We start from the raw sequence: 12,215 nt of genomic DNA on the forward strand, positions 1-12,215 counted from the left end.
CTCAAAAACGAGTAGCCTCAGTAGGTTGCAATTTTGTATATAGGACTGCTATAAAATGTAGATGCGCACCTCGTATTTTGGTTGCAATCGGCCGCACCAATCCTATATATATATATTTATATATATATATAAATATATATATATATCCACTTTGTTACCCGGCTCGGTGATCTCAGTTTCTTCACACTTATACGTTCGTAAATTGTACATTTTTTGCTTTAAAAAGGATTGAATTATGTTATTCTTATCTTCTGGTTAAGGTTTTTATGCCTTTAGTAAATCTGTATGCGATATTTTTAGAATTACCAACAATTTTAAAGTTGTTTAAGTGCCGCTAGGCCTAATAATTTTTTTTATGGCTGCCATTGCTTGTTTGCATTTAAAACAGCAGAATAGTGGATTTGTTGCCAATCTAGAGAAATTTAGCTTCGCAACAACAAAGATAACGCCTTCATTTATTATTGCGAATTAAATCTTGCTTAATCCATTCTGGAATTTTTTCGAGGAAATAAGTGTTTGCTTAATTTCTTTTGTTCATCGTTCTAGCTTTATTACAGTATTTGAATAGAACATGTGGGAACGATTAAATAATTCTTTAAATGATATAAATTGTGTGCATTCTGAGTTAAAATGTGAACGAAATATAATACTGGTAAATGAACCTAATATCAGAGTGTCGCTATGGTAAGCAAATAGAGTGAATTTTAAAGAATGCATTTATTCTGTTGCGGTTTATGCGCTGCCGGCGAAGTAGATTTAATTCAATCCAATAAGTTTAAATGAAATGCAAGAAAAAATGCGTATAATTTAATATTCCGTACAAGGAAGTCATGTGGTGTATACATCAGATTTTTTAACTATAGGAGATATAAGACTAAATGTTTAACTACTGTAAGGCCTGTCTTTCAAATATAAAAAACGTTATATTAGATGTTCCTAATACACAGTTTCCTTCTTTTCGTGAGAGGAAAACAGGATTAGGAGAAATCATAATATGATTTTGGAGCCCTGTCAACTATACCACTCTAGGGCCTGACCTTGTGGGAATAGGAAGTAATCAGGTTGTATATGAGATCATCGACATAAAACAGGCTTTAGTATCATAACGGAAATTAGAAACCTATAACGTCAGATGTCAGAAATTTCACAAACGCTATTGACTTTGGGAATATTTTCTTCTATGTGTAAGGAAATTAGATGACGAATCGAATTGAAAGAATGCTGAACAGATCAGAAATTGATATTTCTGAAAAGAAAAGAACTTGAGTAAAGTTCTAAAGTAAACAATAGTTTCAGTGCAATGAGGTACTATATAAACTTCTATCCACAATATCACTAGAGTATTTTTTATATCACATCATTAATTTTTTTTTTACAAAGTGTATTGTTTCTTGGGATTCTTTCACACTTCCGTTAATTGTTTTATTTTCAGTAATGAAAGTACTTTCTGAAGACACTGAATTCCTTTAAGTGTGTGCAGTATGTTTCAAAAAAGAAGGATAAAGGTGTTGTTGACTAATGCTCACTTCTCTGATGTATAGTCAGCGCAAGCCCACGAAACTCCTTGTGGCAAGGAGCACATGTTTACTCCTGTCATTGGCAACAGCCTTGAACATCTTACAGGTGACAGTGCAATTTAGCTCAGTTCCGCCCCCAATTTTGACGGAGCACCCCCGGGGGGACGGGTGTGAGGATCTCCCACCTCCTCTCCCCTGCCAACAACCTCTCAAGAGGACTTTCGGCTCGCCGCATATTTAGAGTACCCTATGCAGCACAGACACTATACATTTACAAACATCCATGCCTCTTCCTGGATTTGAACCCGGGCCTTTCAGCATTGCATTCAGAGACGCTAACCATTATATTAGCAAAAAATGAGGTAAATTATGCAAATTTAGAATCCCAGCCGATGTCATTAAAGATGATTCTTCATTTTTATTACCCAAACAACGATCACGGTAATGATTTTTCCAAACAAGCTATAAATGTAACTAATGCTAAGTTCACTTTTCATTTTTAACGTGTTACTTTTCTTTCAAATTCTCTTGCGTTTTGTGGAACATTTTTATACCAGCAAAAAATGAGGTAAATTATGCAAATTTAGAATCCCACCCAATATCATAAAAGATGATTCTTTGTTTAGATTATCCAAACAACGATCGATCATGTTAATGATTTTTCAAAACAAGCTATAAATATAACTAATGCTAAGTTCACTTTTCATTTTTAACGTGTTACTTTTCTTTCAAATTCTCTTGCGTTTTGTGAAACATTTTTATACCAGCAAAAAATGAGGTAAATTATGCAAATTTAGAATCCCACCCAATGTCATAAAAGATGATTCTTTGTTTTGATTACCCAAACAACGATCGATCATGTTAATGATTTTTCAAAACAAGCTATAAATATAACTAATGCTAAGTTCACTTTTCATTTTTAACGTGTTACTTTTCTTTCAAATTCTCTTGCGTTTTGTGGAACATTTTTATACCAGCAAAAAATGAGGTAAATTATGCAAATTTAGAATCCCACCCAATGTCATAAAAGATGATTCTTTGTTTAGATTATCCAAACAACGATCGATCATGTTAATGATTTTTCAAAACAAGCTATAAATATAACTAATGCTAAGTTCACTTTTCATTTTTAACGTGTTACTTTTCTTTCAAATTCTCTTGCGTTTTGTGGAACATTTTTATACCAGCAAAAAATGAGGTAAATTATGCAAATTTAGAATCCCACCCAATGTCATAAAAGATGATTCTTTGTTTTGATTACCCAAACAACGATCGGTCATGTTAATGATTTTTCAAAACAAGCTATAAATATAACTAATGCTAAGTTCACTTTTCATTTTTAACGTGTTATTTTTCTTTCAAATTCTCTTGCGTTTTGTGGAACATTTTTATACCAGCAAAAAATGAGGTAAATTATGCAAATTTGGAATCCCACCCAATGTCATAAAAGTTGATTCTTTATTTTTATTACCCAAACAACGATCACGGTAATGATTTTTCCAAACAAGCTATAAATGTAACTAATGCTAAGTTCACTTTTCATTTTTAACGTGTCATTTTTCTTTCAAATTCTCTTGCGTTTTGTGGAACATTTTTATACCAGCAAAAAATGAGGCAAATTATGCAAATTTAGAATCCCACCCCATGTCATAAAAGATGATTCTTTATTTTTATTAACCAAACAACGATCACGGGTAATGATTTTTCCAAACAAGCTATAAATGTTGTAGAGTTCCTCACTTTGGACTTCTAACTTAATGTTGGAAGTGAAGAATCTAAAAACTGATAAGCGAATAATCGCTTCAGTTCGGTGACAAGAAACAACAAGATAGAAAGGTAACTAACCCTTTATTATTCCAATAAGATTTAACAAAACTCCGCCTGGTATTGTACAAGCAAAGCCCGCACTTGGACTTGAACTTAAAAGACTAAGAATTAAACTAAAACTAAGATTAACTTAAGAAATGTAGCCGAAGCTATCAAGGTTCAAATCGAGTTGGCCCCTTAACTTATTTGACTACGAAGCTTAGCAAGGGCCTGAGTACGGCCGAGCGTAATAACAGCTTTGAGAGAGAGAGTGGCCCAAAAGGCAGACGCGCGTAAATCAGAAACTCTGATTCTCTCTGACTCAGTAAGTAACTTCGTGGTTTAAATACCGCTCCTCCTCATTAAATATTCAGCAAGATTCCAAACCTACGTTCTGGCCGGAAGTAATAAGTTAAGAATTTTGACAGGAAAGGAACTTTAAATTTAACTGTTAATAAAATTAACATAATCCTTACAATGTAACTAATGCTAAGTTCCCTTTCATTTCTAACGTGTTATTTTTCTTTCAAATTCTCTTGCGTTTTGTGGAACATTTTTAAACATCCGTCAGCTAGAAACCAATGAACTAGATTTGTTCGGGATGTACTATTAAAAATGGGTCTCTTTCCCAAAACACAAGCACTGACAGTTTCGTTCCAAATTGAATTCATTGTGAACCAGGTTTTCTACTATGAGGTTTTATGCTTTAATGTATCTGTCATTTTGCTTAACCACAATCGTAACTATATAATCTTAACCAATGTTTGCATACTTTTAATATCATGTAAAATTGATATAACTCGAGAATTGCTGTTCCAAAATACCATCGATTTTGAATGCCAAGCAGTGCAAATTTATTCTTACAATTTGCATAAGAACTACCAAACTCGAAACCTTTTCCCATTATTAAAGAGATATTTTAATATTTCGAATAGATGATTGATTGTTCGAAAATGATTCAGCCTTTTTTTTTTTTTTTTTTTTTTTTTTTTTTTTTTTCCAAAAGATAACAAAAGACGTGAATTGTTCCGAGTTAAAATATGGAAAAATTATGCAAAAGCTCCACTTGTTGGAAAATGTTCTTTTCCTGCTGAGCACTTCAGAAAATCGGTTACGAAAAGAATCACTCCACGAAACGGATAATCGCTGAACTTTTGCCAAAACGAACTCTTTATGACTATTTTAAAAATCTTCAACTATAATGAACTTCTATGTCGCTTCGCATTATCTTCTTTCCCTACTGAAATAATGCAAGTACTCTTATGGCGAAGGAACTATGGATAAGCTAAAAATGAGTTATTACATGACAAGAACACAGATCTAATGATTGTAGCGACACGTTCATATTGTAGGCTTTCAACTTTTTCTTTCGGCTACAAATTGGTTATATGACTGACCTCCAAATGACGTGTGACATGTCTTCAATCACTCTCTCGGGGCCCGAGACCTACCGCTAAGAAAATCTCTGCTCAGACGATCATTCCGCTCAGTCGATAACTCTAATTGTTTCTAGAATCCCTGCATCAGAAGGCACGTCTTCATAGCCAATAGCATTTGCTCGACAGATTACGTCAGGATCCCCGTGGGTTCGAGCAATCCACAGAAGTTGTTACGGTCTTCGTAATCCTTCGTGTCGTGGACGGAGACCTATAGTTTCCGGCGTCATGATGAGTAAAAGGCACGGGTTTTTCACTAAGCAAATTAGGTGAAATCTTTTAGAGGTGAAAAGAATTGAATACACACATTGTGAACTGAAGAACTTTAACTTCGGATTAGCAATAATTATAACAAATATTTATTAGTAATTAATGCAATATGAGATATCTCGAATCAAATAAAGACAAATTAGGTGAATTTTTTTAAAGGAAAAAGAATTAAATAAATACATTCTGAACTAAAGAACTTCGGATTAGTAATAATAATAACAGCTACTATCGATTTTGTAACGAATACCATAGATTAGTAATAATTATAACAGATACCATCGATTAATGAAATATAACATACCTTCAATCAAAAAAAGAAAAATTGGGTTTATAAACTAAAAAACTTCGGATTAGCAATAATTATAACAGATTCAGATTAATAATTAATGCAATATAATATACCTCGAATCAAATAAAGACAAATTAGGTGCAATTTTTTAAAGGTAAAAAGATTAAATAAACACATTATGAACTAAAGAACTTCGATTTAGCAATAATTATAACAGATATTGATTAATAATTAATGCAATATAATATACCTCGAATCAAATAAAGACAAATTAGGTGCGATTTTTAAAGGTAAAAGGATTAAATAAACACATTATGAACTAAAGAACTTCGTATTAGCAATAATTATAACAGATATTTATTAATAATTAATGCAATATAACATACTTCAAATTAAATACAGACAAATTACGGGAAACTTTTTAAAGGTAAAAAGGGTTAAATAAACACCTTGTGAACTATGAACTTTCACATCGGCTTACCAATAATTATAACAGATATAGATTAATAATTAATGCAATATAACATACGTCGAATCAAATAAAGACTAATTAGGTGAATTTTTTTAAAGGAAAAAGAATTAAATAAACACATTATGAACTAAAGAACTTCGGATTAGTAATAATTATAACAGATATTGATTAATAATTAATGCAATATAATATACCTCGAATCAAATAAAGACTAATTAGGTGAATTTTTTTAAAGAAAAAAAAATTAAATAAACACTTTATGAACTAAAAACCTTCGGATTAGCAATAATTATAACAGATTCAGTTTAATAATTAATGCAATATATTATACCTCGAATCAAATAAAGACAAATTAGGAGCAATTTTTTAAACGTAAAAAGGATTAAATAAACACATTATGACGTAAAAACTTCGCATTAGCAATTATTATAACAGATATTTATTAATGATGAATGCAATATAACATTCCTCGAATCAAATAAAGACAAATTAAGTGCAATTTTTTAAAGGTAAAAGGATTAAATAAACACATTATGAACTAAAGAACTTCGTATTAGCAATAATTATAACAGATATTGATTAATAATGAATGCAATATAATATACCTCGAATTAAATAAAGACAAATTAGGTGCAATTTTTAAAGGTAAAAGGATTAAATAAACACATTATGAACTAAAGAACTTCGTATTAGCAATAATTATAACAGATTCAGATTAATAATTAATGCAATATAACATACCTCAAATCAAAGAAAGACAAATTAGGTGCAATTTTTTAAAGGTAAAAAGGTTTAAATAAACACATTATGAACTAAAGAACTTCCCATTAGTAATAATTATAACAGATATTTATTAATAATTAATGCAATATAACATACCTCGAATTAAATACAGACAAATTAGGTGAAACTTTTTAATTAAAGGTAAAAAGGGTTAAATGAACACCTTGCGAACTATGAACTTTCACATCAGATTACCAATAATTATAACAGATATAGATTAATAATTAATGCAATATAACATACTTGAACCAAATAAAGACTAATTAGGTGAATATTTTTAAAGGAAAAAGAATTAAATAAACACATTATGAACTAAAAACCTTCGGATTAGCAATAATTATAACAGATTCAGATTAATAATTAATGCAATATAATATACCTGGAATCAAATAAAGACAAATTAGGGGCAATTTTTTAAAGGTAAAAAGGATTAAACAAACACATTATGAACTAAAGAACCTAGGATTAGCAATAATTTTAACAGATATTGATTAATAATTAATGCAATATAAGATATCTCGAATCAAATAAAGACAAATAAGGTTAAATTTTTTAAGAGGTAAAAAGAATTACGGTGTTTGTTTCTTTGGTTAAGCTGTATGCAATAGTTATAGAATTATCAAAAATTTAAAAGTTTAAGCGCTAAGCCTAACGATGTCGTCATTTCTTTGCATTTGAAAGTCTTAATGGAATAGTGAATTAATTCGGTTGATGCATCAACTTTAGTGAGACCAAAAATTAACTTTCACTTTTGTGCACCGAAACTTTTGTCTTCCTGCCCGCTGGTCGAATTGCTTGTTAGAAACTCTGATTTTAATTATAAAAATTAGTTTTTAAGTATTTTTAAATGTATCTGGTGTTTTAGGTTTTTCTGTTTTTTGCAGTTTTAAAGAAGATTGAGATTTTATGTATTTTTGCCTTGCAGCGAACTGAGAATTAAACTGAATCAATTAGAACCATACCTCTAATGAAATTCGAGGAAATAATTTTAAATGAGATGCAACAAAAAATGTGTATCATCTAACAGGCCGTAGAAGGAAGCCATGGTGTCCACATCCGATATTTTTATTTAAACCGGTATATATCTTTTACAAATAAAGCGCCTGATATCGCAGTTACAATATAAATTCAAGAAATAAACAGCAGCAATTGTAAAAATTGAGCTGTTACGCGCGTTGTGACTGAAACAAGAACAACAACAACAAACGAGGGGGGGGGGAGAACTTGCCTCTTAAAAAAAAAAAAAAGAAAAAGAAAAAAAAGAGGGCGCACGCAGCTTTCAGCTGGTTTGCAGCCGTGAAAAGCGTTTTCATTCGCATCAATTCAACGGTGCGTCTCAGATAGTCATTAGTGCTCCAACTGACGACACGAGGAGCGACGTGATCTTCTATTCGCTGGGGAGTATCGTTCTAAGGAAAGCAGCAAAACACGAGTAGGAGAATAACAAACACTGATGAGAAGAGGTGAGTGAAATTTTCAAGTTCATTATCTTTGCGGTTATTTACTTTTACTGCGGAAATAACTACGCGGAATATTGTTCGCGATTTCGCTTCCGTTTTTTAACTATGAAATTTTTCGTTTTTTAAATAAATTTAAACTAGTTATATTAAATATAAATTTTAAAAAAGAAATGAACATGGTTTTTTGCCAACTTTAAGAAAATTAATGCTGTATATATTTATAAATAAAACTTTATTTTATTAACTTTTATACGATTATTTGAAAGACATTTTGATAGCAGCATATTCTAATACTGCTATCAAAATCATTAATTTATTTCTGCAATTATCATTATTAATTTATTGCAAATACAGTATTACAAAGATCTGGAGACTTTTAATTATTTGAAGTTCGAGTTTATATTATTTTCATTACAATTAAAAAATAATTTGAATAATTTATTAAAAAGCTATGAATGGGAGCTAAGTAATTTACAGTGTGATATAAATCTTATTCGATGATTTGAAGATAAATATGTCCGGTTACGAATTTTTGTACTGAGGATTTTGCCTTTATTCTGGAATAAATTTATATGTGAAAAGATTTTTTACAGTTGAAAATTAATGAGAAAAAAAGCCGATTAGCTTCTACAATCCATAGTGAACATAATTTCTCTCTAACGCTACAAACTTTATGAAGTCGAAAGCTGTAATAAGAAATAAAAAAAGTTTGTAATTATTTACATGCAAGCATATGCGTTTTTATTTATGCATCGAAGAAAAATTTACTAAATAAGAGAAAGGTACTAAGTTGGCATTATTTATTCTTAAGCTTTTTCCTACTTGGAAAATTTTCTCTGAAACATTAAAAAAGTTTTCACAATTTCTTGTAGTTCAAATTAAAATGAGATATCTAATTATTAATAAAACCTATCAGAAAGACTTTAAATAAACGTCAGTATGAAAATTTAACATTTAGCAGTCATCGTATTTGGATTACGAAGTGTAACCAACAAAAATATCCAAACTTTAGATTTCAGATAGAAAAGAAAAATAAGTTTGAAATTTTTTTACATTTTGTTAAAGCTTAACTGCCAATGCTGTAACAAACCGCATAAATTTCGTACAAGATTTCTCTAACTGTAGATCTAAGTGTCATCAAAACAATTCTCTTACACGATAAGCAGTAGAAATAGCCTATCTATAACAACATCTAGATATTAAACCGACTGTGAAACTCTATAAAAAAGCTTTAGGAAACTGCGTCGGATCGAGGGGATGAAGAAAATTGTTAAACATTTTGAGCCAAAAATTGGGTATCAGTTGGTATGGAAACTGTCCGTCACATGTATGCCATCCGCAAGAATTAAAGAAAATTTTTTAAAATAAAATTTTCTGTTATTACACAATTATTTGTTTGTGCTAGTTTTTGCCATAGTATTTACTATCAACCATAAAAATTCATGTGACATTTCTTCTAATCTATATAATGTTCTCAATATTTTAAAGTGAGGTTTTTCAATTAATTTTATATATTTAGTTAGATACATGTATCACTGTTTATTTTATGTTTTCTAACTGGTTTGCTTGATTTGGTTTGTTTGATTATCTCAAAGCACTCGGGGACTATCTGTCTAAGGGGAAGGAGGCCTTCGTGGAGGACTTTCTGGGGGAAACTAGCTCATATATACTTTAAACATGGGGAAAACCCTGAAATGCCCATGCAGCCACCCGTTCAGGAGATTAGAACCTCTTTTTCGAACTAATTCTCATGAAAGTTTTCTGATACTCTTCAATTTAATCACACACAACTCTTCAGTTTAAAGCTAACTTTAATAGCACTTTTAAACTCCGCAGGTGTGCATGACTTTTTTTTTTCTGAATCGTGAGAAAATACTCAAAAAAGTTTCAAATAAAAGTATAAGGAACTGAAGGCCCTTTTCTTATGTATCTTCACGATGACGTGAAAAGCAACGTCCAACTAACAACTAGAAGATTTTTGGATTCAATTTCTTGCGAACGCAAGGATGATGTTTCTCAAAAATTCAAAGTACTTAAAGACATCTGATTTTTCTTAAAAGTCTTAAGTACCTAAAAAATTTTGATTCGTATACCTAAGCACAAAGTGTTAATTATCAAAAACAAAAGCATCTAAGAACTCTATGACAGTACAGTAAAACAAAACCTCTTAACGTAATTTATGTACCGACAGGTGTTTGGTTTGACCGGCTTTTCGCAAAACTTCTAAAAGAATCCCTGATTATTTCCTCAGATTTCATAAACCTGCTACTAAAAATACTATTTCTACAGCTAACTGAGCATTAGACTCAGACAGCGGAACATTAATTTCAGCTAACGAAGCATTAGAACAATCTGTGCAGTGAAGTGTAGATATAAAACTCCAAAAATTATCGGTAATGCTATTAGAGGCAAAGACTTCTTATGGATTTGTTTATGTGTCCAGCATAAAAGTAAAAAAAAAAAAACTTAGAATAACTCACGATACTATTTAGGGTCACGATTCCTTTTTTACGAATGGATCTATTTATTTTATCTAACTTTTGGTTTATAAAAATACAAAGCCTTGAGACAGATTCTTTATTTCTTATGGTTTTTCCCTTATTATTATTACAATGACGCACACAATGGTACAGTGGTTAGTGTCGCTGACTGGTGTGCCGGAGGACCCGGGTTCGAATCCCGGAGAAGTCATGGGTGTTTGTACAGTGTCGGTGCGGCAAGGCGGCACTGTAAATATGCCGCGAGCCGAAGGTCCTCTCGTGTGGTTTGGTGGAAGGGGAGGGATGGGAAACACTCAGGCCCCTACCCCGGGGTGCTCTCCATCCGAACTGAGGGCAGAACTGGGTTAAATCTCACTGTTACCCGAATGGTGTTCAAGGCTGTTGCCAACGGCAGGCGTAATCTAGCGCTCCTTGCCACGAGGATTTTCGTGGGCTTTTGCTGACTACGTCAGACAAGTAAGCATAAGCAACAACAAAGGAAGGAATGCCCCGTGGAGGACGTTTAAGGGGACTCATACACCTTAAAACCCATAAGATGTTCGAATAGGTGACTGTCGCAAGAATTGGGATAACTTATTTATTTTAAAAGCAATTACTACCAACTTTTTACAGCTAACTACATAATATAGCTGCTTTCTGAAATAGTCATCAGAAAGTTTGTGTTGCCTCAAATATTTTTGTAACTTAATCCGCTTTGTGACAACATTTTTTGTCATGTTTCCACATTCCGCGCACAGTTTAAAACATTCTGTTTCATAATTTAATTCCATATTTAATATATAGCTTTTATAACGACTGGAAACTACTGTGAACCTAAAATTCTAAAAATTTCATGTTAAATTTTTATTTTATTTTGAGTTGAGTTTATAAAATGTATTTTATTAAAAAAATGTGTAATGTTTTCGTCCATAAAATTTTTCAATAGTAAAATATTCATCAGATTGTTGGTTCATTTAGAAAATAGTGCCCATGTAAAGAATTTCATCCAATTTCAAGTATGTACCATTAGCCATTTTTAAAATATCATGCGCGCAAAGTGGAAACATGGCGAAATATTTCGTCACAAAGAGGATTAAATTACAAAACTATTTGTGGCAACAGAAACTTTCTGGTTACTAGTTTCCAAAGCAGCTATATCATGAAGTCAGCTGTAAAAAGTTGGAAGTAATTGCTTTTAAAATAAATAAAATATCCCAATTCTTGCAATAGTCACATATTCGAAGATCATGAGGGGTTTAAGGTGTATGAGTCCCCTTAAAGGAAACTTGCTCATATCCAAGTTACGCATCCGAAAAACCCCGAAAACACCCATGCAACAGGGATTCAAACCCTGAATCGGAGCTGAGCGGTAAAGTCGCTGATTACCCGTAGTTCGGTTCCGGGTTTGAATCCAGGGGAACGGGCTGGTTGTATGGGCATTTTCATGTAAGGGGTATACCAGCCAGTTTCCCTTAGTCCATGAAGGAATCCCTACTCTCAGGAGGTACTCCTTGAGTGCTTTGCCATAACTAAATACAACCTAAATCGAGCTACCAGTGTTCAGCTACTTTACCGCTTGGTCGCTGGTGGGTTTTGTCCAGAATGTACGAATTAAGTTCTGAAAATAATTGGTGATTCTAAAACTAAACTAAACTCAGTGGCGTAACAGCCCTAATGGGCCAAGGCCTGTAGTGCCCGAAAT

The 12,215-nt window shown here is 32.0% G+C and overlaps 1 protein-coding gene across 1 annotated transcript in view; it reads left to right on the plus strand.

The window, feature by feature from the left end:
- The first annotated feature begins 7,879 nt into the window (after positions 1-7,879).
- The window catches only part of LOC118187128 (uncharacterized), a 100,893-nt gene continuing 96,557 nt past the window's right edge, over positions 7,880-12,215 (plus strand). Inside the window, exon 1 of the mRNA XM_085824435.1 lies at positions 7,880-8,036. The gene's annotated coding sequence lies outside the window, so the exon portion shown is untranslated. The remainder of the gene's footprint in view (positions 8,037-12,215) is intronic.

This window comes from Stegodyphus dumicola, chromosome 9, assembly GCF_044657685.1.
Source record: "Stegodyphus dumicola isolate Sdum_Otavi_A_Nest chromosome 9, ASM4465768v1".
NCBI lineage: Eukaryota > Metazoa > Arthropoda > Arachnida > Araneae > Eresidae > Stegodyphus > Stegodyphus dumicola.